Source organism: Diabrotica virgifera, chromosome 1 (assembly GCF_917563875.1).
Source record: "Diabrotica virgifera virgifera chromosome 1, PGI_DIABVI_V3a".
Classification (NCBI taxonomy): domain Eukaryota; kingdom Metazoa; phylum Arthropoda; class Insecta; order Coleoptera; family Chrysomelidae; genus Diabrotica; species Diabrotica virgifera.
In genome coordinates this window covers 229,054,869-229,072,668 of record NC_065443.1, presented here as the reverse complement: position 1 = coordinate 229,072,668, position 17,800 = coordinate 229,054,869, and the positions used below count along the sequence as shown (strand labels likewise).

Below are 17,800 nucleotides of genomic sequence, written 5' to 3'. Positions count from 1 at the left end.
ATATAGTGATAATTTTAAACAATTTCTAACATTTGGGGTAGAAGTAGAGAATACAATTTTAAAATATACCTTCTTAGCCTCAATCTGATATTATGCTTAACCTAAAAATGTTTAATACAATACAGAAATAATAGAAATTCCTTAAAAAGTATTCTCAATAATAAAACATGGAAGTGGCTTTAAACATGAGTAAAAATTATGCGAGTCAAAATACTACAAACTAACTTTAGATAATGTGGACATTATAAACATGTAAATTTAAATGTGTAGGTGATGGTAGCTTACCCCATTTGTTTGCACCAGAGTGCGTCCAGGGACAAGCGGATACCTATACATTCTCAGCCATCGTCCCGGCACAGGGCGCGTGCGCGAAAACTATGTATATTTGTAATTTTATTAATTATTCTCGACAATGATTATCAAATTTCAAATTATTGGTTAAAATAAGAAATAATATTGTTTTTCTATTTTACTAGTCCATTATAATTAACGGGTTGCCAGAGTTGTAGCTAATATGATTCAGACTAGGTATTATTTACTTTTTTGACGATAAAATGAAAAATACAGTCTCTAATAATAATTATTCCTTGAAGTAGAGGATCCGATGTAAGGTCGATTTAAGTAATTAGCATGTTAGCAATTACAAAAAACAAGGGTTGCCCTATCTAATCTTGTTCTTAACTATAATTAATTAATAATTAAAAAAACACATTTTTTTATGAATTTAAAAAAAATTCGACCCGGGCAGATATTATTTAAGATTTTTTGGATCATTCTAAGCAAAAAAGGTCTTTTGTAATTTTTCTCTAAAGTTGATCGTTTTCGAGTTATAAACAATTTAAAACTGAAAAAAGAAGGAAAGATGACAATTTTCAAGGCTCAAAATCACAAGTAAAAAATATCATTTTTGTATTCATCAAGAAAGAACATAAATTCAAATTCAAGCCTTATTATATCAGTTCTTGATAAGTCTTTTGGACTTTCATTACATTGTTTTTTAGTTGTTAATGCCCGCCTCCCCATAAGAAACCTTTCTCATATGAACAATTAAAAAAATATGTTTTTAGGATAAAACATGGCTAAAATTCTTATCGAGACCTGATAGAAAAAGGTTTGAACTTGAATTTAGGTACTCGATGATGATGATTACAAAAATGATACATATTTTTTATTTGTGTTTTTGAGCCTTGAAAATTGTCATCTTTCGTTCTTTTTCAGTTTTAAATTGTTTATAACTCGAAAACGATCAACTTTAGAGAAAAATTACATAAAACCTTTTTTGTTTAGAATGATCCAAAAAACCTAAAATAGTATCTGCCCGGGTCGAATTTTTTTTAATTCATAAAAAATGTCACTTTTAATTATGAATTAATTATAGTTAGAACAAGATTAGATCGGGCAACCCTGCTTGTTTTTGTAATTGTTAACATGCTACATATGCAATAGTTTTTATCCATTAAACAGATCGGTGCAAATCGACCTTATATCAGATCCTCATCTACTCTTCTGCAAGGTATAATTTTATCGTCAGAAAAGTAGGTAAATAATACGTATTATTTAGGTACTAGGTACCTAGTCTGAATCATATTGGCTACAACTCTGACAACCCATTAATTATAATAGACTAGTAAAATAGAAAAATAATATTATTTCTTATTGTAACCAATAATTTGAAATTTGATAATCATTGTCGAGAATTATTAAAATTACAAATATACATAGTTTTCGCGCACGCGCTCCTGTGCCGGGACGATGGCTGAGAATGTATAGGTATCCGCTTGTCGTCCAGGGAGAGTGTAGCCAAGCCCGGAAACCAGAGCAAAATATGGCCGCCCTCAGTGATCACTGGTTGCCCTAGTCGCACACAAAAATATAAATTTTACATAACTGTCAGTTGTAAAAAGAAGATTGAGGTTATATAGAAACATTGCAAAAAATGCAAAATTATATTTTGATTAAATTAATGTTATGTTCTTTTATTAGAACTGCTTGTTTTGAGAAAGTCTGAAGTGCCTATAGATAGTGCAATATTGATTCGGAGAAAAAAGACGTTAATTCATAACAGAACAGAAACTAAATGAATCTGAACCAATGAACTGTCACATCTGAACCAAATCATTGTAAACAAAATTATGGTCTCATTATGGACGGGCTGCAGTGGAGCTTGCAATAATTGGTTTCACACTGATTGTGTAAAAATATCATTTGCTTCTTAAAAAGCTAAAACGGTATTGTGATAATTCTATAGAAAAGGTGAGAGTATGAGTAAAGTCATTTAGGTTCGGATGTGTGGAAGATACTGGGAATAAGATAAGAAGCTGGTCAAAATAGTAAAGCAGAATACATAGCGTGGAAGGAGTTAGTATGGTTATTGTTAATGAAAAGTATAAGCATTTATCAGTTATTCTGCTAGTTGCTAGAAAAGGGGGAAGATCAGATGAGGATGCTGGAGCTAAACTGGTCTGTTACTTACAAGATTAGTTTTTGTGATAATTTGCAAAATGTGTTTAGGTGCCTCTTTTAATACTAGTGACATAACCAGTGTTTAAACATGGATTAAAAAATAGTGTGTGCACTTTTATGTATGTAAGTTATACTTACAGTAGACGCCCTCTTAACCGACCGACCCTACACCTTTTTGGATGATACTATTTTTAGATTAGAGGTCATACAAGTTTCATAATTTGTCTTGTGAGTGATATTGTTAATTACATATGTATATACACATCGACATTCGTTTCACTTTATATTTTGACTTAATTTGTTTGAAAATGAATCGTGACCCATGTGAAAAGTTATAGCGGACGGACTATATGTACATACTACTTTTTTGTTTATAGATCATAAAATATATATATTTTTAATAGAGTTACATATGTAATGTCTTTCTGAGGGTGGTTTTAAAGATTTTCGGTTTAACCAACTTTTTGATTATCCAACCTATGGGCAGCTCCCGTCATGGTCAGTTAAGAGAGCGTCTACTGTATATATGATTTCAACTATTTCAAGGAAATAAATAGATTCAAAACAAACAGTTTATTTGTAATTTATTTAAATATTTAAATTAAATTTTAATACTTACTACTTTCCAAAAAATTTCATTAAAAGAAGAGCACAAATTAAAAAATTATAAAACATATACATACATACATAATCGGTTGCCTCTTTTACCATATTAGGTGTCGAGGATTCCTCCTTTATATCATACTCTCTGCAAATTTACGCCACTTCTTCCTATCTGCTGCTAAAACTTTTGCTTCTTGCCACGATGTTCCTCTTTTCTTGAGTATTTCGTTTACACTAGTGTTCCAGCTTTTCCTTGGTCTGCCCCTCCTGCTTTTACCCACTGCTTTGGCTTCCCATGTCATTTTCACTTGTCTCTCACCACTCATTCTTATCATGTGTCCAGCCCATTTTAACTTCTTTTCTTCAACTTTTTCGTTGAGCGATTTTACCTGTAATTCATGTCTTATATCTTCGTTTCTTCTTTTGTCTAATCTTCTTGCTCCCACCACTTTTCTTAAGTATCTCATTTCTGTAGCTTGTAATCTTTTTCTTTGTCTGTCATTAAGTACCCAGTTTTCTGCCCCATATATTGTAATTGGCATATATACAGTTTTATATACTGTCATTTTGGTTTTCCTCGATATTTCTTTTTTGTTTAGGAAATTTTTATACAGTGAATAATAAGTTCTCGTAGCCAATTTTATTCTGTTTCCAATTTCATCTTCTTGTGTACCTTTGTTGTTTAACATTATTCCCAAATACTTAAAGAGGTCTACTTGCTCGATTTTTTGCCCTTCGATTTCAATATTTACAGTTGCTTCTTTGTTGGCTATTGTCATTACTTTAGTTTTCTCCATATTTATTATTAAGTTGTAGTTTTTTAGTTCTTCAGCCCAGATTCTAATGTTATCTGCGAGAGCCTTTTCATTTCTTGCAACTAATACAATGTCATCAGCAAATGCACAGGCTTCAATTTTTATTTGTTGCAAATTTCTATACCCTATAGCGCATTTTTTAGTTTTTTTCCAACACTTTTTAATAACTTCATCCATAACGGAAATAAATAACAGTGGGCTCAACACTCCACCTTGTCTAACCCCGTCGTTATTAGAAAATTCGCCGGAGATTAAGTTACTTGTCCTGACCTGGTTTTTTGTGTTGACATACAAACTCTTTATTACACTTACAAGTTCTTCATCTACTTCCTTGTTTTTCAGGCTTTGCCATATTCCTTCTCTATTGACCATGTCAAACGTCTTTTTCATATCTAAAAACGCCAGGTACAGTGTATCGTTTTTTAACAGTGTTTTTTCAGTAATTTGCTGTAGTGTGAATATATGATCTTGTACGCTGTGTGATGGTCTAAATCCACTTTGTATATCCGCCAGTCGAGGCTCAACTATTTCTCGTAGTTTCTTTTCTAGGATAATTTCGTAGATTTTCAACGCTGAGCAGAGAAGTGATATACCCCTATAATTACTGCACTCTTTCGTGTCTCCCTTTTTGTGTATAGGCAGTATTATTGAAATGTTCCAATCCTCTGGGATTTTTTTGTTTGTCCACGCTAAATTTAGTAGGTCATGTAATTCTTGTTTACTCTGTTGTCCAAGATATTTCAATAATTCAGCATCTATTCCGTCGATCCCTGCTGCTTTACCAACTTTTAGTTTTTCTAGTGCATCTTCAACTTCTTCCATCTTTATTTTAGTTTCATAAACGTCTTCTTGCCCTCCTTCAGGTGTTTCGTCTGTTATCTGTGTGCGATTCTCTGCTGTTGTATTTTCATTGTTTAAAAGTTCCTTGAAATATTCTCTCCACCTTTCTATAATGGGCTCATCCTCAGTTATTATATTTCCGTTTCTATCTTTTATCTGCTGTAGTTTAATTTCCGTTTTACTTCTCATATTCTTTAATACTCTATAAAATAATTTTGTATTTTGGGTACTATTTTCTTCCATAGTTCTTCCAAATTCTTCCCAGGCGTTCTGCTTTTCTTGTTTTATCCTTACTTTAACTTTGTTGCGCTGTTCCTTGTATTTATCGTATGCCTCTTGATTTCTTTTTTGTATGTACATTTTCCATAGCCTTTTCTTTTCTCTGACTTCTTTTTTAATATCGTTGTTCCACCAGCTTGTCTGCTTTTTATGATTATTTCTACTGGTATACCCGCAAACTTGCCCTGCTGTTTCTAATAGTATTGCCTTAAATCTGATCCACTTTTCTTCCACATTTCTACTTTGTCTTCTCTTTTCAATCCTTGCAAACTGTTTTTCTGTTTTTTCTATATACTCATTTCTTGTTTGCAAGTTTCTCAGCTTATAGGTTCTTATTCGTCCGCTATAGTTTTTGTTTTGTATCTGTTTTCGGTCCTCGACTTTGTTGTTATTCTTGAATACTCCTTCTAGTAGATAATGGTCACTACCTATATCATAGCTTCTTTTCACTCTGACATCTTTAACTTTACTCCTTTTTTCTCGAGGAACAATTATGAAGTCTATTATTGATTTTTCATTTCGCTTGGGCATTGCTCTTGTTATCTTGTGTATTTCCTTGTGTTCAAAGAAAGTGTTGGCTATAACTAAATCATTATCTATACAAAACTCTAGCAATCTTTTCCCGTTTTTATTAATTGTGTGTTCTCCGTGCCTACCTATAGCTCCTTGCCATTTCATGTTTTCGTTTCCCACTCTAGCATTGAAGTCTCCCAATATTATGAGTGTTCCCTCATAATCTTCTACTGTCTGCTGTAGTTGTTCCCAAAATTGATTTTTGTCGTTTGCTTTGTCACTTTCTCCAGGTGCGTATATTACAATCAAAGTTATAATATCGCTTTTACTACAATTCATTGATACTTTCAATAGTCTCTCATTGATGAACTCCCAATTTCTTATACTTTTTACTTTATCTTTGGGTATCAAACAGGCTACTCCTGCTCTGGCCCATTCAGTTTCCTTTCCAGTTTTATAAAACATATATTTACTAAAAACACCAATATATTTTGTTCACACTTTATTTCCACTGATACGTAACTTGAAAGATTTAGCAACTAACTTTATATTGTCTGTGTGCACAATAGTGCATACTGTTAGTTTTATAAAAAACATTTTTCGCAATCGCACCTAATAACTTCAAAAATAGAATCAAGCTAGAAACATAAAGCATAAACGAACTTATAGGTGTTTAATTCAAAATGACAAAAAACATATAAACGTTTTTTGGACAGAAAAGTAATAGACCACTTGTGCGTTTAGATTTGTCAATTTTAATCAAAAGCTAAGTAATGACTGCTAGGTCTGTATGAATTTTTAAGTCTGTATTACTCATTATTCATCACGAATAGCTGGTAATGTATCCACTGGAAATGTATCAGAAATTTCAACACCTCTTCTTGGTTAATGTGGAAGAGACAGATAAAATTAATGGAACATTGCTGGAATAAAGCTTATGTTAAGCCATAGTCCATATTCTCCACTTACTGCGGTCACTTTATTAAGTAAGCAGTATTGTAGGTTTTCATGTGATTCGGCTAAAAGAACTGTATCATCAGCGTATCTCAGGTTATTTATGATCATGCCATTAATTCTAATGCCTATGTTTATTTCATCCATTGTCTTACTTAATATGTCTTCCGAGTACTTATATATTAAATAATATTGGTGAAAGTATACACCCTTGTCGAACACCTTTTTTTTCATTTCTATTTCTTCTGATGTTATGTCTTCTATTCTCACTACCGCTTTTTGGCCATAGTATAAGTATATAGTGAGCCTATAAGGGTCCGTTTTTCCTTTAGAAGTATGGAAACCTAAAAACTGTTAATTGTAATAAAATGGATTATTCTATACCTATACAATATTGTGACAATCAATTGATATCGGCCCTGGACAGATAACGAAGTACAGGCATATTTGTGCTCTTCACAATTTGTTCGTTCTTGAGTGGTGAATCAATATCTATGAGAGATTTTTTAATTTTTGCATACTGGTAAACAAAAGTATGTTACATCTCCTACTGTAAGTAAAACTGTAAACAATTTAAAATGATTGATTTAACATGTAGTGTTACCACTTTAAATTCTTAACCTGTCCAAATCAACCGGAAACAAAAAGCTTACAAGTTTCTTTGCTAGTGACATGTGAGCGACTTTACTAATTTGATTTTTAGGCATTAATATTTATTTTAAATTGACTTTATTTATTTTTAAATAAGAACACTTATATTAATTTAAATACACAGACTTACTTCATATTATTTATTTACCACACTAACTTACAAGAATAATAAACACTTAATAGTATTTAATTTATTAGGAAATACTACACATTATCAAATCTAATTTATATTGTACTTTACAAAATTTATCTAATCAAAAATACCTCCAAATCGTACGCTCTAATACAGTATCTCGTTGTGGCTTTATTAGACTTCTCACTCATTCACAATCGTTGCCTTAAATACTATTTACAGTTTTTCTAGAACAAAAAGAATGATAGCGTCATTTACCTGCTAAAAGAGTCTCCCTTTGATTCTAGAATGAAAATAATATTTACATAAAATAAAGTAACATTTACATGTATCCAGAAACTGGTGCCAGTCTCACTGGAATGCCAGTGGCATGAAAAATAGACCACCTTTCTATTCAAGACAGCGCTGGCAGACAGCTCTGGACTGGCGCAAAAAAGTGTTTACACTTGAACAAAACCCTATACAAGATAACTCTGTCACATCCTTGGTAGAGGAAGAAATTAGAATAATCACAAGAAACTTCCTTGATGGACAACGGATCATCCAAGTAACGAATCAAGACTGCTAAATACCCCTCCTGGATTTGAAAGGTGACTGAAGAAACCATGGCCAACAGACTTAATAAATTAACTATTTATGTGAACTAATATAAAATATATTATACAGGAGAGTTGCCACATGGCAGCTTCTCCCTCATGTGTTCAACATTCACACCATTTACTTATAGCTTCATGATCAGATGGTAAATTAAATTGTGTATTAAATAAAAAAAATGTCAAAATATTTTTTATACCTAAAGGTGGAGCAGAATCTATTTCCTGAATTTCAGTTATACAATTTTGATCGCTTATGGAAGATGTTTGTTGTCCTTTATATACTTTCTTATTTTGTACACCAATCCTTTTTCTCGGCGATTCCAAATTCAATTCTTGTTCTGCATTACTTCCAATGATGACCTGATACTAAAGATATAGGAAAAGTCAAACAATGAGGAATGCACATAACTTTTCCCTTGTTGCCATATTCTAAATTTGAAAAAATGGGGGCTATGCTGTATCATTTACGTAAACTGATTACGTACACGTACGGTAAACTCGAATTACAGGCTGTAATCTTGTGTGTAAAATCGGTATGCTGTATCAATGATCATAGATTAATAATATAGTATTACCATCAATGATATCCAAGGGGTTGCCTACCTTCGTATGTAATTTCTTTTAGGTAAACGCACGCGTAAACGTAATTTTAAACTTTTCTAAACAAAAATTACTTGCCGTTTAGTTTGGTTATGTGAAAATGTTTATGTTATATTAATAAATATTGTTATTTTTATTTGTGAAACCAAGTTGTTTGTGTGATAGACTTTATTTGATTTTTAGTTTAATTGGTTTAGTGTTTAATTTTTAAGTGATTTTTTAGTTGTTTAGTACTTCAATATATTATATCATAAAATGAATTTTTGTTTTTGTTCTAAGTAGCTTTCACTATTTCCTACTAACACTACATCATCAGGATACAGTAAGTACCAGGAAATGTAAAGTTGTGCTCACAACGAGGCGCCGACCCTCGCTCCCTGGTATCCCTCGTACCATATCATGGATCGCCCGATGCATTATGTTAAATGCGATGAGATCGTTCACGATAATGAAGAGTAGTAGGATACTCTGTTCTAGGAGAGGATACCATCCTTTGGTCTCCTTAGTGAGTGCACCCTTACCCTGCTAGGCCTGGATCCCACGTACCAAAAAAAAGTTGATTAATAGCAAGCTGAAAATTTGCTAATAGGGCTTTTCATCAATTGTCATTTGTTTCGAGTTCCTGTCATATGTTATATAATATTAATATAGGGCTTTTCATTCACAGTCATTTGTTTCGAGCTTCTGTCATGTGTCACATAATATTAATATATCTACGTCATACGTTATTGGCATATACCAATGATACAAACCAAAGACATATGACGTAGATATATTAATATAATATGACACATGACAGAAGCTCGAAACAAATGACAATCGATGAAAAGCCCTATACACGGATTATACGGCATATGACAGAAGCTCGAAACAAATGACTGTGAATGAAAAGCCCTATAGCTTAACGGTGTCTAGTCAGACAAACTTTAATGTACGCAAACACTGGAAGTTTTAATTGTGGAACAGTTTAAAAATTTGGAACGTAGATTACTAAAACTCATGTGTATTTTGTCAGACAGAACATCCAATTGATTTGTTACCTTTTCATTAAACTCTCATGCAAAAAGCAGACTGATATTACTAACCAACATGATACCTGTCATTTGACATGTTCTTCTTGTTCCACTCATTAAAATGCCCAGTTGGTGATAAACACCAGTCTGATTTTTGCATGAGAGTAATGAAATGGAAACAAATCAATTGGAAGTTCTGTCCGACAAAATACATAAAACGTATTCAAAGTCTGACGTTCCAAATTTTTAACTTATTCCACAATTAATACTTCCCCTGTTCCCATACATCAAAGTTTGTCTGACTAGACACTGTTAATCTATTAACAAATAATTTTCAGCTAGCTATTAATCAACTTTTTTTTGGTACGCATTATCCAGGTCTATGCAGTTCCCTTGTTTACTGATCCAAAACTAATGAGTATAAATAAGAACTGAGTACTTACTGTGCCTCTCCCATATTTTCATGAAGTGTCTAAGTAGTTTTATGACTGTAGTTTGTTCATTATTGTATTTTTTTTTTGTTTTTATAAACGGGTACAAATATACTGCTTCTTCATTCGTTTAGCATTTGTCCAACTTCCATAATTCTATTAAATAAACGTATTAGCCAACTTATTCCTGCCTCTTCTAATGGCTTCCACATTTCCCCAGGAATATCCCGATTCCTTTATTTTTTGAAGTGCTTGAACCACTTCCTCATGGTCAGTGCGAGTTGACAGTAAAATCAAGTAGGAAGTATATATCAGCACGTCTCGCAACAAGGATGGAAAAAATACAGTATGTTTAAGATATACTATGTGAAGACAGACACATGTCTCTGACTCATTAGCTATCATCAGTACAGTATAGCCAAATTAGAATAGGTCTGCGTTAACCTTTCCTTGTTTGAAAAACTCTAAACATTGATTGTTTGAAACATTCCGCATTCCTTTCCTCAGGTAGCTGTAGCTTCCTCCTTGGATGTGTTAGTTGTTGCTCTGGAATCGTTAGGATCTTCTAACATTATTGTCACAAATTGGTTGCATTGCTCCTGTAGTGATCTTTTCCCAAGCTAGCATACACCTCTAGTAGGTATAGCGGTATAGCATACAGAAATGTAGATAAACTGATAATGTTGATTTGTAAACAAAACATCTTCACTAAATGGGTGAAAAAGCTGAATTCTTAGTGTCTGTTATCTGTATTTTGAGGTTGCAGTCATTAAGTTAAGGGGCAGAATAAAAAAAAACTCTGTAGACACATTAACGGACACACTTCACATGTAGTCACATCTTCTTAAGGAGTGACTTCATATGTAGTTGTGTCAGTGAATGTATTAATATCAAGCTTTCGCAAAATTTATTTGTTTCATCAAGTCTAAAATAAATTTATAATTCTTTTCTCAGTAAATACAATGAAATTAAGACAAAAAAGCATTGTATTAAAGAAGCATAAAAACTTACAACATGAGCTTAGTCCATTAAATTTTAAACATTATCACTAAACATAAAAAATATAAGATTGTTAATCTAGTAGTAATTACAATGTTTTATTTAATTTTATATCACAGTAATAGTTTTTGGCACTGAAATATCTCATAAAAACGGATTACTGGTTGTCTCGTAACTGAAGTCACTCTAGATTTAAATTATGTCTTTCTGCCACAGCATTTAAGTACATAAATAACCGATTTACAAAATTCATCTTTTCAAAATATAAACATTAAACTTAAAAACAAGCAAAAAGTTGGGTTAACATGAATTAAATGATAGTCAGGACATGACAGAACCCTAAATAACATGATACGTAATTTTTTTGATACAGCATACCACTTTATACACTTATGTTTTGACGACTGTAATCTGATGTACGTAATTCTGAACTTAACACATGTACGTAATCACTTTACGTAAAGGATACAGCATAGCCCCCAATATATAGAGAATAGTCAGGTTTTTTTGATATGCCATTCCTATTACAGCAAGCATTTCATTGGCTAGAATTAGTGACGAGTATAATATATGATGTCATGGTAACTGACGTCTGTCATAATATTGGAGGTTATATTTGTAATGTCAAATTATTGTTTTCAATTTATATTTTATTTATTTAGTTTATATTTTAACAACGGTTTATTTTTTAAATAACTTTACTTTCCCTTCTGTATCCTTGATTGGTCGTTTAGGTTCGTAATGGTTTTCTTGTATGGTAGGTTTAGTCAGTGTGCGTCTTGGAAGAGTGTTGCCATCGTATACGCTAAAAGCTGATTGGCTCCGCCATCTTTTGCTCAGATTTCCGGATTCATTTGGAAGGGGTAAACAGATGATCAGTTGTTTATTTTGGTTTTTATTTTTCGTTTACTCTGGTTTAACCTCACTTAACTAGATAGATCGAGAAATATTAAATTACTATTACTATTATTCAGGTTGAAAAATGCCTTCCTCTAAGGTAAAAGGTTGCGAAGTCGATTGGGGGGAAAAATAATGTGAAAATGAATTCTTTCCCAAAAGAATCTGAACGACGGAAAGTGTGGATTAAAAATATAGGGTTAAAACAAGATCCAAACAAATATGCTGTTGTTTGTGAAGTAAGTTCTTCAAGTAAAATTAATTGAGTATTTGCATTTGATGCATTCTCTTTATAATATTTATATCATTAAAAAATATTGTATTCAATTTTTGAATGTTTAGGAACACTACTTCTGACATGTGGAAAAAAGTTAGACAAGATGGCAGCAGAAAATTAAAATGCAATGCTGTACCAACAATATTTAGAGAAGAAAGCGAAAGTATTTAATTATTTATATTGGTTTTTTGTTTATTCACCAATTTAACACCTATAGATATTTGTATAACAAGAGAGCGAAGTGCACCTTTTCCTCCCAAGAATAAAGTTTACTAGTTTACTACAGTAATCATTCAAGGGAGGAAAAGGCACTTCTCCCATGTTATACATTTTTCCACCTCCCTCAAATAAGTCATTTTTTCATTTTTTAAATATTTATATAACTGTTGATTGAATACATGAATCATAATTGAATACAGGAATTTGTGTATTCAATCAACAATAGAAGTAACAAAATTTATTAGAGAACTAAAACTAACAATTAAGTACAGTATAACTATCAAATTATTAATGAGAAATTTTTAAATCAAAATAACAATTTACTGTTTTTACCATTTTGCAACATCTATAAATAAAATTTAACTATACCTACCTAATAGAAAACTTACCTAATAGGATACTTACCTAATAGAAAATAGAGTAATAGTATAGGGTGTCAATAAGTTATTTCATCTATGCTATGACATAGTATGACGTCAACATCACTTTTACTTTTACTCCCTAGGGATTAAAAGTACTTTGTTTCCCTAGGGAGAAAAAAATATGACTGCTCCCTACAATGAGGCCAGGAAATGTATACTTTGGATAGAGGTAGGTGGGAAAATCTGTTTTATTCAGTTATTGTGATTTGTTTCTTACAGACAATCAGTTTGTTCTAGCACGAGTTTCAAACGGTCTGAAACCATTAGCGAATAGTGGACCAGCGCGAGTAGAGGGGATAGCACTCGTAACTGTATTATGTTCTCTCACTGACCAACTGTTTGCTGACTAGTTCGACTGTTTGCTAGAACAAACCTATTATTCAAACAAAATGTCCTCTACGTCAGACTGATCAGAATTTTAAAAATGTGTCATATCAATCAAATCAAAAAATTTCAAAAATTGTTCCTGTAACCATTTTTAGTGGAAATAATAACAGTACTTATATTGGATCAGAGAGCCACCCAATTCATTGTTAAAGTATGATAAACTAAAAGTTAAACAATTAGGCATGCACTTCATATTATATTTAATGAAATATAACCCACTGGTACTCGTACAAACTTGACGGCAAGCAAATTCAACAAATTTTTCCTCATTTATTAGTTTTTCACTACCGTTAAGTTTGGAAACAAGCGCTGTTGCCAAATAAAAACATATACAATCGGAAAAATGAAAGAATACCCATGAACGATCACATCAATCACATATTTTGTATTTGCTGTTTTTTTTTCATAAATAATAAATGAGAGAGATAGATTATTAATAATCTGAATATGTGATTGATGTGATCGTTCATGGGTATTCTTTCATTTTTTCGACGGTATGTATTTACCACAGCAACTACAGGTGACACTGTTTCTCTTTGTCTTTAAGAGTGTGAAACAAAGATAACTACAGTGGGAAAAATAAAGAATACCCATGAACGATCACATCGATCACTTATTTTGTTTCCTATCTTTTTCTATAACAAACGTTTATTATTTATAGAAAAAGACAACAAACATAAATTAAGTGATTGATGTGATCGTTCATGGGTATTCTTTCATTTTTCCAACTGTATCTGTAATATACGCTGTTAATTAAAAAATCGCGAGAGCCAGTAGTGACAAGTCTGTAAACCTTTACTGGAAATTTGACATAAATGTCAAAGTGAATAATTTAAAATTGAAATTAAAAACATTAATCAGAAAAAATATTAGTTGGTCAAAGCTGTGGTATATATTTTTATCTTAAGTATACTTACGGTTTAAATACTGAATTAAGTTTTTTTAAAATTTTGTAATATCTAATTATAATTAGATATAAATCATCTAAGTGCCATCTACACGATAATTGTGAATGTATCTGAAGTAAGAAATTAATATTTCATTAAGAGAACGTTAAAACAGTTAGCAAAATTTTTAAAAAATCGATTACAATTTAATTACTTTTTTGCGTTGTAAATATTAAGCGATAAAATTAAATAATAAATTTAAAAACTACTGGTGAAAGTTGAATTAGTAATCTGCTAGGAGCGACAACAGCGAAGCTCAGAGCGTATAAGTGGGTGTGTTTGGACGACCATAGCGGCTGACTGTCAGCAGAAATCGGCTGAGTGGTTGTATCCAGCTGTGATAGGGAAAGCTTAGTAAATCTCTCAGCGGCTGACTTCCAGCGGTGACGTCTGACAGCTACTGCTGGCTCAGCTGTCCAGCCGCTGTGGTCAACCGAACGCACCCAGTGTCAGTCATGTTTTCCTATAGTATAGAAGGCTTAGATAGAAGGTTATGTAAGATTATTGTTTGTTTATTTTTTCTTCTTCTTTTGTGGCCTTTGGAAGCTGTGCCCATTTAGCCAGCGACATTTCTTAAAATGAATGCCTAACTAAACCTACCATACAAGAAAACCTAAACGACCAATCAAGGATACGGAAGGGAAAGTAAAGTTATTTAAAAAATAAACTGTTGTTAAAATATAAACTAAATAAATAAAATACAAATTGAAAACAATAATTTGACATTATAAATGTAACCTCCAATATTATGACAGACGTCAGTTACTATGACATCATATATTATACTCGTCACTAATTCTAGCCAATGAAATGCTTGCTGTAATAGGAATGGCATATCAAAAAAATCTGACTATTCTCTATATATTTTTTCAAATTTAGAATATGGCAACAAGGGGAAAGTTATGTGCATTCCTCATTGTTTGACTTTTCCTATATCTTTAGTATCAGGTCATCGTACAATACAAATACTTCCTGCAATGATTGGAAGTAATGCAGAACAAGAATTGAATTTGGAATCGCCGAGAAAAAGGATTGGTGTACAAAATAAGAAAGTATATAAAGGACAACAAACATCTTCCATAAGCGATCAAAATTGTATAACTGAAATTCAGGAAATAGATTCTGCTCCACCTTTAGGTATAAAAAATATTTTGACATTTTTTTTTATTTAATACACAATTTAATTTACCATCTGATCATGAAGCTATAAGTAAATGGTGTGAATGTTGAACACATGAGGGAGAAGCTGCCATGTGGCAACTCTCCTGTATAATATATTTTATATTAGTTCACATAAATAGTTAATTTATTAAGTCTGTTGGCCATGGTTTCTTCAGTCACCTTTCAAATCCAGGAGGGGTATTTAGCAGTCTTGATTCGTTACTTGGATGATCCGTTGTCCATCAAGGAAGTTTCTTGTGATTATTCTAATTTCTTCCTCTACCAAGGATGTGGCAGAGTCATCTTGTATAGGGTTTTGTTCAAGTGTAAACACTTTTTTGCGCCAGTCCAGAGCTGTCTGCCAGCGCTGTCTTGAATAGAAAGGTGGTCTATTTTTCATGCCACTGGCATTCCAGTGAGACTGGCACCAGTTTCTGGATACATGTAAATGTTACTTTATTTTATGTAAATATTATTTTCATTCTAGAATCAAAGGGAGACTCTTTTAACAGGTAAATGACGCTATACTACATTCGCTCTCGCGAGATTTTTTTTGAGACATTCGGAATAGGAAACGTACAACACAAAAATTCCTACCTCACACTATTAACTGCTAAAATCAACTCAAATCAACTTAATCTTTCATTAAAAAAAGAAGAATTATTAGAAATAGTGGGAGTGTCTACTAATCTCATAAAATTTTGTGAAGTTTATTTCTACAAAATATTTTTATTTTGTACAATAAATAATTTTCTCATTTGCTATCAATACATTATAATGGTTTAAATAAATAAATATTGATTGGCGTAAGGTTTATGTTATTTTTATGTCTGTTTACTATTAATAATATTGGATATGAGCAGGTGCGTTGGTTTTGTAGTAATTTCCAGTCACTTCTGACAAATGAATTTTTCAAAAAAGAAATTACTAACGTCAGTGTCAAAAAAAATCTCGCGAGAGCGAATGTAGTATATCATTCTTTTTGTTCTAGAAAAACTGTAAATAGCATTTAAGGCAACGATTGTGAATGAGTGAGAAGTGTAATAAAGCCACGACGAGTACTGTATTAGAGCGTACGATTTGGAGGTATTTTTGATTAGATAAATTTTGTAAAGTACAATATAAATTAGATTTGATAATGTGTAGTATTTCCTAATAAATTAAATACTATTAAGTGTTTATTGTTCTTGTAAGTTAGTGTGGTAAATAAATAATATGAAGTAAGTCTGTGTATTTAAATTAATATAAGTGTTCTTATTTAAAAATAAATAAAGTCAATTCAAAATAAATATTAATGCCTAAAAATCAAATTAGTAAAGTCGCTCACATGTCACTAGCAAAGAAACTTGTCAGCTTTTTGTTTCCGGTTGATTTGGACAGGTTAAGAATTTAAAGTGGTAACACTACATGTTAAATCAATCATTTTAAATTGTTTACAGTTTTACTTACAGTAGGAGATGTAACATACTTTTGTTTACCAGTATGCAAAAATTAAAAAATCTTTCATAGATATTGATTCACCACTCAAGAACTAACAAATTGTGAAGAGCACAAATATGCCTGTACTTCGTTATCTGTCCAGGGCCGATATCAATTGATTGTCACAATATTGTATAGGTATAGAATAATTCATTTTATTACAATTAACAGTTTTTAGGTTTCCATACTTCTAAAGGAAAAACGGACCCTTATAGGCTCGCTATATACTTATACTATGGCCAAAAAGCGGTAGTGAGAATAGAAGACATAACATCAGAAGAAATAGAAATGAAAAAAAAGGTGTTCGACAAGGGTGTATACTTTCACCAATATTATTTAATATATAGGTACTCGGAAGACATATTAAGTAAGACAATGGATGAAATAAACATAGGCATTAGAATTAATGCCATGATCATAAATAACCTGAGATACGCTGATGATACAGTTCTTTTAGCCGAATCACATGAAAACCTACAGATACTGCTTACTTAATAAAGTGACCGCAGTAAGTGGAGAATATGGACTATCACTTAACATAAGCTTTATTCCAGCAATGTTCCATTAATTTTATCTGTCTCTTCCACATTAACCAAGAAGAGGTGTTGAAATTTCTGATACATTTCCAGTGGATACATTACCAGCTATTCGTGATGAATAATGAGTAATACAGACTTAAAAATTCATACAGACTTAGCAGTCATTACTTAGCTTTTGATTAAAATTGACAAATCTAAACGCACAAGTGGTCTATTACTTTTCTGTCCAAAAAACGTTTATATGTTTTTTGTCATTTTGAATTAAACACCTAAAAGTTCGTTTATGCTTTATGTTTCTAGTTTGATTCTATTTTTGAAGTTATTAGGTGCGATTGGGAAAAATGTGAGTTTTTTATAAAACTAACAGTATGCACTATTGTGCACACAGACAATATAAAGTTAGTTGCTAAATCTTTCAAGTTACGTATCGGTGGAAATAAAGTGTGAACAAAATATATTGGTGTTTTTAGTAAATATATGTTTTATAATTTTTTAATTTGTGCTATTCTTTTAATGAAATTTTTTGGAAAGTAGTAAGTATTAAAATTTAATTTAATATTTAAATAAATTACAAATAAACTG

General features: G+C 31.7%; 2 long non-coding RNA genes across 2 annotated transcripts; one reads left to right on the top strand and one right to left on the bottom strand.

The window, feature by feature from the left end:
• Positions 1-7,243: 7,243 nt before the first annotated feature.
• Positions 7,244-9,525, bottom strand: LOC126882766 (uncharacterized). Its single transcript, XR_007697373.1, has 2 exons — positions 8,045-9,525; positions 7,244-7,478 (listed from the first exon to the last, which is right to left on the bottom strand). It is a non-coding gene; the product is annotated as an uncharacterized LOC126882766 (long non-coding RNA).
• Positions 9,526-11,569: 2,044 nt separating this feature from the next.
• LOC114340641 (uncharacterized) lies at positions 11,570-15,176 on the top strand. Its single transcript, XR_007697374.1, has 2 exons — positions 11,570-12,026; positions 12,130-15,176. It is a non-coding gene; the product is annotated as an uncharacterized LOC114340641 (long non-coding RNA).
• Positions 15,177-17,800: the final 2,624 nt, after the last annotated feature.